This window comes from Leucopleurus acutus (assembly GCF_964270905.1).
Source record: "Leucopleurus acutus genome assembly, chromosome: 4".
Lineage (NCBI taxonomy): Eukaryota > Metazoa > Chordata > Mammalia > Artiodactyla > Delphinidae > Leucopleurus > Leucopleurus acutus.
The window spans coordinates 21,285,265-21,295,211 of NC_139146.1; the positions used below are offsets into that span (position 1 = coordinate 21,285,265).

Sequence of the window (9,947 nt, forward strand, 5' to 3'; positions counted from 1 at the left end):
TTCTGTGAGCCAAGACCCTGTGTGGTAAGGAAATTCACAGCCATGCCCTCTTCAGCACCGCTTAATTGCCTCCTGTGGGAAGCAGCAGTTGGGGGTGTCCATTGACTTCCTGCGGTGGCAGTTTGGAATACAGTAGAGATCACTTACTGGCTGAACCTGACGGGACTGACTGCACAGCAGCCCGGTGATCCAGCGGAGGCGGGAGAAGAGCGGGTGCTCAGAAGCGGCCCTCGGCTCCCTCCCCTGGAGGCACAGAGGGCGGGGGGGGTCTTGGTGAAGGTCTTTCTTGACGGCTATTTGCGGAGGTATGGATTCAGGGTTTGTTCCTAGTGTCCAAGACTTTGCTAAGAAACTTACAGATGCTGATGCTTACCTACAAATCTTGATAGAACAGTTAAAGCTTTTTGATGACAAACTTCGAAACTGCAAAGATGATGAATGGAGAAAGAAAACTGAAACTCTCAAAGAGACAACAAATAGCATGGTAGAATCAATTAACGCTGTTGCTGCAGATCGCTAAAGACCCGTGTAATGCGGAGAAGCACGCAAATGGAATTATAAGTACTATTAATCCTGTAGATGAAATATATCAACCTAGTCCCTTGGAACCTGTGATCAACACAATGCCTTCCCAGACTGTCTTACCTCCAGAACCTTCTCAGTTGTGTAAGTCAGAGCAGCATCCATCTTCTCTACCAGTTGGACCTTGTATTAGCTACCTTGGGACATCATCAGACTCCAACACCAAATAGTACAGGCAGTGGGCACTCCCTACCTAGTAGAAGTCTAACTTCTCCAAGCCATGTCAACTTGTCTCCAAACACAGTCCCAGAGTTCTCTTATTCTAGCAGTGAAGATGAATTCTATGATGTGGATGAATTCCATCAGAGTGGCTCATTCCAAAAGCACTTAACAGATTCCTCTGGATCTGCCTCAGTCTTGACACACAGCCGCTCAGGAAATAGTCTAAAGCACCCAGATACCACGGAATCACTTAATTCTTCCATGTCCAATGGAACAAGTGATGCTGACCTTTTCGATTCACATGATGATATAGATGATGAAGGGGAGGCAGGGTCGGTGGAAGAGCACAAGAGAGTTATCGTGCATCTGTTGTCACAGGTTAGGCTTGGAATGGATCTTACTAAGGTAGTTCTTCCAATATTTATTCTTGAAAGAAGATCTCTTTTAGAAATGTGTGCAGACTTTTTGCACATCTGGACCTGTTTGTGAGCATTAGTGACCAGAAGGATGCCGGAGATCGAATGGTTCAGGTTGTAAAATGGTACCTCTCAGCCTTTCACGCAGGAAGGAAAGGATCGGTTGCCAAAAAGCCATACAAGCCCATTTTGGGCGAGAACTTTCAGTGTCACTGGACATTACCAAAATGATACTGAAGATAACTAGTTTCAGAAGGACCAGTTCCCTGGGTTTCCAAGAATAGCGTAACATTCGTGGCTGAGCAGGTTTCCCATCATCCACCCATTTCAACCTTTTATGATGAATGTTTTAACAAAAAGATACAATTCAATGCTCATATCTGGACCAAATCAAAATTCCTTGGGATGTCAACTGGCGTGTACAACATAGGACAGAGCTGTGTCTCATGTCTAGACCATGATGAACATTACATTCTCACATTTCCCAATGGTTATGGAAGGTCTATCCTCACAGTGCCCTGGGTGGAACTAGGCGGAGAACGCAATATTAATTGTTCCAAAACTGGCTACAGTGCCAATATCATCTCCCACACTAAACCTTTCTAAGGGGGCAAGAAGCACGGAATTTCTGCTGAGATTTTTTCTCCAAATGACAAGAAGTCTTTCCGCTCAGTTGAAGGGGAATAGAATGGTGTAATGTATGCAAAATACTCAACAAGGGAAAATATCTGGTTTTTATAGATAACAAGAAGTTGCCTATAATCAAGAAGAAAGTGAGGAAGTTGGAAGATGAGAATGAGTAGGAATCCCGCTGCCTTTGGAAGGATGTCACTTTCAACTTAAAAATCAGAGACATTGATGCAGCAACTGAAGCCAAGCATAGACTTGAAGAAAGACAAAGAGCAGAAGCCCGAGAAAGGAAGGAAAGGGAAATTCAATGGGAGACAAGGTTATTTCATGAAGATGGAGAACGCAGGGTTTATGATGAACCATGACTGAAATGTCTCAGTGCTGCCAAGCATTAGGTTGGGAAATGCAAAGTTTGCTCCTGGTGACCAGCGCAGAGGCACAATGAAGTAACAGTCTTCCTTTGGGAGAACCTATTCACTCCCTTCTTATTGCAGTGGTTCCTATCTCAGGAATACTGGACTTTCTGATGCAGATGACCAATTGAAGCAGGAAAAGCTTCCCTTTTTCCTGTTCTGTTGCAGTTCCAATGTTGACTTTGGTCTTGAGAAAAACTTCAAGTTTTGAAAACAAGATGACTGCTCCTTTTCCAAATCCCACATTATAAATCCCAGCCTCAGACTCTGCACTCTAGTATTGCTGTTGAGATACACATCTGTTTCCTAGTTCACATAATCTTGGGTTTTATATATACATATATATAATATAGGTGATGCCAGATTTTTCATAAATACACCATCTACTGTAAATACTGATTCCTCTGAGCTGTTTTAGAAAATTGAGCACAACATATTAAAATCACGTGTTAGGAAATTTCATGGTCTCACATACAATAACTTTTATTTTGGAATTGAACTATTATTAAATTGTATCTAACTCTGGACTACAGTTTAATTATACTCAGAGCTTCTTAAGGCTTCATAAAGTAATTTTTCCAACAACAACAACAAAAAAGATGCACTTACTGATTTGTCTTGTGACATCCAGACACAATTTTCTTGACCTTTGCTTACCAGGAAGGTGCCATGACTGCTGTTCTTTCCAAGAGGATAGCTTGACTGAAAAGATTAGTGAGCCCTCACACCCTTGACCTTAACAGGGAAGCTGCCTACTCTTTGCTGGACATTTTGATTTTCATGACCCCATCTCTTTGATCCCCAATAAGTATATTCTGGGCATGATAGGCTTCAATATTGTCTTCAAAAGTTCATTATTTAAAACCTGAAGATAACATAATAGTTTCAACCTAATTTTCTAAATTAGCTAATTTATTAGCCCATCTGAGAGTATATTCAACTGATAATTATTTTCTTCCCTCACACATACTGCCTCAAATTGAATTTGCCAGTCTCTGGTGGTGTGTTAGGGACTTTTCTCTCTGCCAAACTGAGATTTTTTTTTAAGGTGTTGATTAATAACCACCCCCATGTTTGAGGCTTTATAATGCCCCACACAATTGTTGCTTAATGAATCTTTCTTGGCTGCCTCAGAACTTTTTAATGATCTTTCCAAACATGTTTAAACAATTTGATTCATTTCAGCCTAAAGTTGAACAACAAAGTCATGTGCTAAGCAGACACAAAATGACGAAGATATCATCCCTGTCCTGGGGCTGCTTTACTAGTCAGAACGGTACTAAGGTAAAGACTCAGTGGTTGCCCTCGAATACACTGAGTATATGAGTTGAATTGTGCCCTCCCCAAGATATGTTAATATCCTAAGCCCTGGTACCTGGGAAAGTGATCCTATTTGTAAGTAGGGGTTTTGCAGATGTAATCAATATAAGATGAAGTCATTAGGGTGAACGCTAATTCAATATGACTGGTGTCCCTATGAGAAGAGGGAAGTTTAGACACACACACAGGGAGAACGCCATGTGAAGACAGAGGCAGAGATTGGAGTTCTGCTGCCACTAACCAAGGCACACCTGGAGCTGCCAAGAGCTGGAAGAGGCAAGGAAGGAGCCTCCCCTAGAAGCTTGCAGGGAGCGTGACCCTGCTGATCCCTGATTTTGGACTTCTAGGCTCCAGAACTGTGAAAGGATAAGTTTCTGCAGTTTTAAGGCACCCGGTTTGTGGCACTTTGTTATGGCAGCCCTAGGAAACTAATGTCGTGGATATACAAGTCCTATACACAAATGACTATGGCAAAAAGTGAGGGTGCAGGATCCTAAAAGCGGTATAAAAATGTGAGAAGACTCAGAATTGGGAATCAAGAAAAGTTTCCTGGGGCAAAAACACAAGATCTAGATATGTAGGAATAGTAAGGTTGGGACATCTGGAAAGGGGGAGCAGGGCTTTCTAGATAAAGCTTTCAATTGCATGGATATTGGATAGCAAAGGGATAGATAAGAGACCTTCAATTGCATGGATACTGGATAGCAAAGAGGAGAAGCACAGGATGATGAGGAGACCTGAATAGGTAAGCTAGAAGGACATTTGGGACTAGATGGGTGTGAAGGGTTTGAATACCAGACTGTGGAGTTTGCTCTTAAGGAAATAAACCATTGAAGGCCTTTGAGGAGGTGAGTGATAACACTAGGACTCTGTTTAAAAAACAAAACAAACAAAAAAAAACTACTCACTTTTTGTAGGACAGGTTGAAGAGGAGAAAGATTTGGAGGCAAGGAGACCAGTTAATGGCTATTACAGTAGCCTAGGATACAGGCAATGAGGAATTGATCTGCCAATAGGATAGTTGTAATGATAACTGAAAGGAAAAGAAATATGACTGAATCACAGAGGTATAATGGATATCACTGGACTACTAACTTGGACTTGGGAGGTGAGGTACAGGCAAGAATTATATCTGTTCTCTCTTGCCACAATAATCCTATGTAACAAAACCTTACTGACATACAACAACAAACTGTTTTTGCTCATGTGTTTATGGGTTGGCTGGATAGGCCCACTATCTGAGTTGGGCTGGTGGAGGGGAAGGAGTCCTGATTCAGGCATCTGCTGACCTTGGCCAGGCTCTCATACATCTGGGGCCCTAGCTGGGACAACAGGGCTGAATTGCTCTTTCAGTGTCTCATCCTCTAGCAGGCTGGCACAGGCACGTCCTCAAGGTGAAGGCAAAGAAGCAAGAGTGCGAGCAGAAATGTGAAGTATGCTTTAAGACTCTATTTGCATCATATTGGTCTCACTGGCCAAAGAAAATCACACGAGGAAGCCCATGTTCAGAGTGGGAGGGGACCACAAAGTTACAGAGCAAAGGATATTGATAAAGGGAGGCCATTAATTGGGGCCATTAATGCAATCAGTCTGCTACAGGAGTTCAAAATGATTTCAAAGTTTTGAGGGAGGAATGATAAAACTGTTGTCCTAATAAAGTCCTAGTCTTCCTTCAAAACTCAATTCAAGCGTCACTTCTGTAATATCTTGCCCACAGCTCCTCTGGGTTATCACTGCTTCTTATATTTCCGTTATGTAAACGATCATGCATTATATTTGCCTGTTTTTGTGTCTGCCTCCTTATACTTAGTTGTGTCTCCTCGACATCGTAGGCCATACTGCTCTGCAGTCTCAAGGTCTAGGTTCAAACACTAGCTCCACACCTTCCTATCAAGTTACTCTCTGGGTGTCTCTATCTGTAAAAGGGGAATACAAGCAATGCCAACCATAGTCGCTGGTGTGAGAATGATACAAAGTAATGTGTGAAAAGCCAAGAAATGTTAATGATCGTTAGGATTATATGTCATTATTTTATTTTCATTGATAAATGTCCTGTGCAGTTCTTAACACATAAAGTCATTTTTAAGTCTTTTGAATAAATTAATTAACTAACAGATGAAATATATGGGATGAAGTGGGTGCTACTGAACATGAAAGACAACAGGGGGGTATTTCATGGAATGGGCACTAAAGAGGCAAAAGGGGATAGAATTAGGAGAATCAAAGGAAAAGCTAGCCTTGGAAAGAGAAAGGACTTTTTGCCTGGCTAAGTATATGTATTTTGAAAGTCTTCCTTGAAAATCAAGCATTTTAACTAGGCACCGTTGTAGTTTTGGTTCTTGATCTTGTTTTTTGCTGTTTTAATATGGTTAAAGGTACACAGGGCACATCAGATGGGACTTTCTCTAGTTCACTGGGGAGCAAGGAAAACCTACCTATCGTATCCCGATAGCATGTTTGTTTTACCTTCTAAATGTAATGGGACATAGACGGTATTTATAAAGGTCACAGGCTGTTTCTTAATAAACATGCATCATTTGCAATATAAAGAGAAGAATTACATCTTTACAGATATTAAAAGACAGGCTCTTCACCAGGTTTTATGAAACACAGCAGATAACTGCTTTGCTTGTCTTGTTTAAACAGTAGCTTTCTTGACTTGACAGTTGGGGCACAAGTATATTTATGCCCCCATGTAATCGGTCCACACTGCTTACTACTAGATGAGGAGTAAATAAAGAGCAATATACTTAATAATGACCTGCTAGGAATAACCAGGAAAAGAGCACTGGGAGAATGGGAAGCCATACTGTACTTTCACAGTCTTCATATTTTAGAATAGGATTCCTATCAGAGTTAAATGTGTGCCATTTCAGAATTAAGAATAAGAGAAAGTTAGAGTTGAATAGGAAATTAAAGATTCCTTTCATTTGTCTGATGAATAGTGTTAGAGACGCCAGGGAATTTGCCCAAGGACACGAAGAGGAAGAACCAGGTAGAATTGTGCTGGTTCACTGGTTTAAGGCCAGCATTGAGAAGTATCTGGTGTTCAGTAAGTACTTACCCAGAGAATAACCAACTAAATAAAAATACTTGATTGAAACTCTTGTATTCTGACTTATAGCTCAAACATTAAACATAACTGTGGCTTTCTATTTTGAATGAGAAATTATAAAGAATATGTAATATGCCATCATTTTAAACAAGAAATTGTTTTTATTTCTCTTTAAAAATGCTCTTTAATATTTATCTTAACAATGTCTAAGAAAGAAGCTAAAACAGGAAAAGTGCAGTATTGAACTCAAGGATAACTGGAGCTACCAAAAAGGATCATTTTAAGTGAGCCCACCTAAAATGAAAATGAATAATTTTATATCACATTATGAAAAGAGATCAATTATCTTTTAGTCTTGAAAACTGAAACTATGAATCATGAAAATAAGTTGATTTAATTTGTATCTTTACAGTTCTCGTTATAATTGCAATTTTGCACTAATTTTTAGAAGAAATCAACAATGAATCAAGTGTTCACTGGTTTGTGTAAGAAATATTTTTTCTAAGAAAACTGTGCTATGGCACATTCTACCCTTCAAATTTGAATTTCATATCACAGATGCAAAGAGGCTTATTTTTGTTTTCCACATTCACCCCTTAATCTTTTTTTTTTTTTTTTTTTTTTTTTTTTTTTTTTTTTTGTGGTACGCGGGCCTCTCACTGTTGTGGCCTCTCCCTTTGCGGAGCACAGGCTCCGGACGCGCAGGCTCAGCGGCCATGGCTCAGGGGCCCAGCCGCTCCGCGGCATGTGGGATCTTCCCGGACCGGGGCACAAACCCGTGTCCCCTGCATCGGCAGGCGGACTGTCAACCACTGCGCCACCAGGGAAGCCCACCCCTTAATCTTTTGATTTTCAAATCATTCCCTATCGAAAGCCCATCATGTACAGACCATGTTGCTTCTCTCTGATCCGAGCCTCACATTTAACTGGCCATGTATGTATGAGAGTCAAGCAGTTTTCCCAGGTAACTTTGTAAAGCTTGACTCTTGCACTTTCACTCTTCAATCAAACTGTATTGTATTGTTGGATAACATAAGCACATGATAATCTTCAAGGCACTGACTGATCATATGACAAGATGCTGACTGACATCCATACCGGTGTTACAAAAGAAGGGATATTCGAGTGGGCATTAATTTTCTCGGTGCTTAGTTACTAATTAATATTTTTGTATTGTGACAATTTGTCCTCCTTAACACAACATGATTGTCTATTTTCAGATAGCAAATAAATAAGTGGATAATATTTTTGAGCATTTATATAAATCGTATAATGTTTTTATATAAAGTTCCAGGGAATAAATTGGTTGTGTCCAAAATATCATAGACATCACCTTCAAATGGAATTTTCTGAGAAGCATTACTTTGGGAATTACCTTAGAATGATAATCCTGCCTCACTTCAACATCTATAAGCACAACTGTCTAAAGTCTATTATCTCTACCACACCTGACTTCTCAAGATTCACCCATCAAATTAGTTTTTACAGAAAGTCTCCACTTTGCCAATTAAACAAAGTTTAGAGTCCCTAAGAAAAGAACAATTTAAACTTAAAGAACATGACATTTCTTCCATCAGGCTCTAAGAATAAAGCTTCCCCCACCTATTTTCAGTTTTGACTTCACTTTCTGAAGGTTTGAAAGTGATTTCACCAACAGATGTGTACTCATTGACACTACCTTTTTGGGTGAGATAAAAGTTATACTATGTAGTTTTTACTAGTATTTATATACTTTATATAAGATTATGTATATTAGCTTCCTGTCCTAAACTGCAGTTTAAAAATGACAGGCTGACTTTTTAACAGTAGGGATCATAAGCCTTCAAACATCTTAAATGACTCCATACTACTTACATATATCTTGACTTAATTTATTATAGCCAAAATAAACATAGACTCTAAGTTGAATAAAATAACCTTTCCCCCTTCCTTATATAACTTATCTAGTTGTATAACTTACAGAGAAAGACAACATTACAAGAGTCCTAGTTCATGATTTATTCAAATACTAAGAACCATCATCCTAACAGCAAGAAATGCAAATCCTTGTGATTATTCTCTATTCAGTAGGGAAAAAATACTTTCTGACCAGTCTATTTTGTATGAATTCTGATACTACAGTTTCATTTATCTTTCCACATAAATTTCAATATAAGTACTCTGAAAGCCTTTAAAAAAATTAGTATACACGCTATAAAAATGCTTGACTGGACACACATTTTTACATTGGCAATAATATTTGATGAGCTTTCTCATAAATATGAAGAACCAGTCTCTTATTTCAACTTAATTTAACTGCAGTCCAGCAAGTATTTATTAAGCACCTGCCTGAAGGTAGCAATTGTGGAGATGTAAAAGATTATAAGATTTATTTTCTCCCTCAGATTATAATCTGTGGAGGAAATAATGTTTACAGATCTGAAACTATCACAGGCTTAAGAGATGAATTATAGTTCGCTCGAAATTGAGTGACACCCCCCAAAGACAGCTACCTAGGTGCCCTTTTAATATTTAAGTATAATAACTTTGCTTTTTCTCATGTGCTATGAAAAACCCAGGAACCACTCCAATAGCTGAGAATTATTGGTGAGGCATTTCCCCTAGTGTCCTCTTGCTTCAGTTTTCTGATTCTATTCTTTAGTAGTTTACACTTGGCATCTCACTCTGTAGCTGCTGCCCTTGGTCTGCACAGCTTTGCTCCCCACTGGCCATTGCTCTGATCCCTTCACTCCTCCAGAATACCATTGACACAGGATGAGTTTTACTTAAGATTTGGCATAGTGGAAGGTGCAGCTTTCAGCATAGGACAGACATTAATTGAAAAACGAAATGCTTATATTCTTCAGCCTGTCCTAGACGTGGGTAACTGTCCATTGTCCATGCTTCCCTAGAGATATTACCTTAGCTATATTTTCTCAGGCTCCCCTGTCACCTCTTCTTCTCCAGTTATTTCCAAGCTTCCTCCTCTCTCTCATACACAATCTCAGGTAATCCATATTTCTGCTCTTTAATCTGAAGAACCTGGCACTCCTTCAATAATCCATGTTACAGGGAAGCTTCACTATTCCTAAAGAGTCTATTGGGTTTTTTTTCCCTAAAAAAAGAATCATTTCCCCTTATATGAAAATTCCACTTGTCTAGTATATGAAAAGTGGTTGTAGTCAGTTCTTGCTTTGCATATAATTTTTTATCTTCATAATTACATGAGCAAGTGAGAATCAGTAAGAAAGAGCTCTCCCCAGGCTGACTTGTCCATAAGGCTTCGTGGAGGAAATGGGACTTGGGCCAGATCAAAGGGTCATTGGTATTTGAGTAGATTGAAAAGAGGAAGATATTCCTACACAGCAGAACAAACAAATAAGGGTTGAG

The 9,947-nt window shown here is 39.5% G+C and overlaps 1 pseudogene across 1 annotated transcript; it reads left to right on the forward strand.

The window, feature by feature from the left end:
* Positions 1 to 623: 623 nt before the first annotated feature.
* On the forward strand, positions 624 to 2,185 carry LOC309960784 (oxysterol-binding protein-related protein 9-like; annotated as a pseudogene). Its single transcript has one exon. The product of its transcript is annotated as an oxysterol-binding protein-related protein 9-like (transcript).
* Positions 2,186 to 9,947: the final 7,762 nt, after the last annotated feature.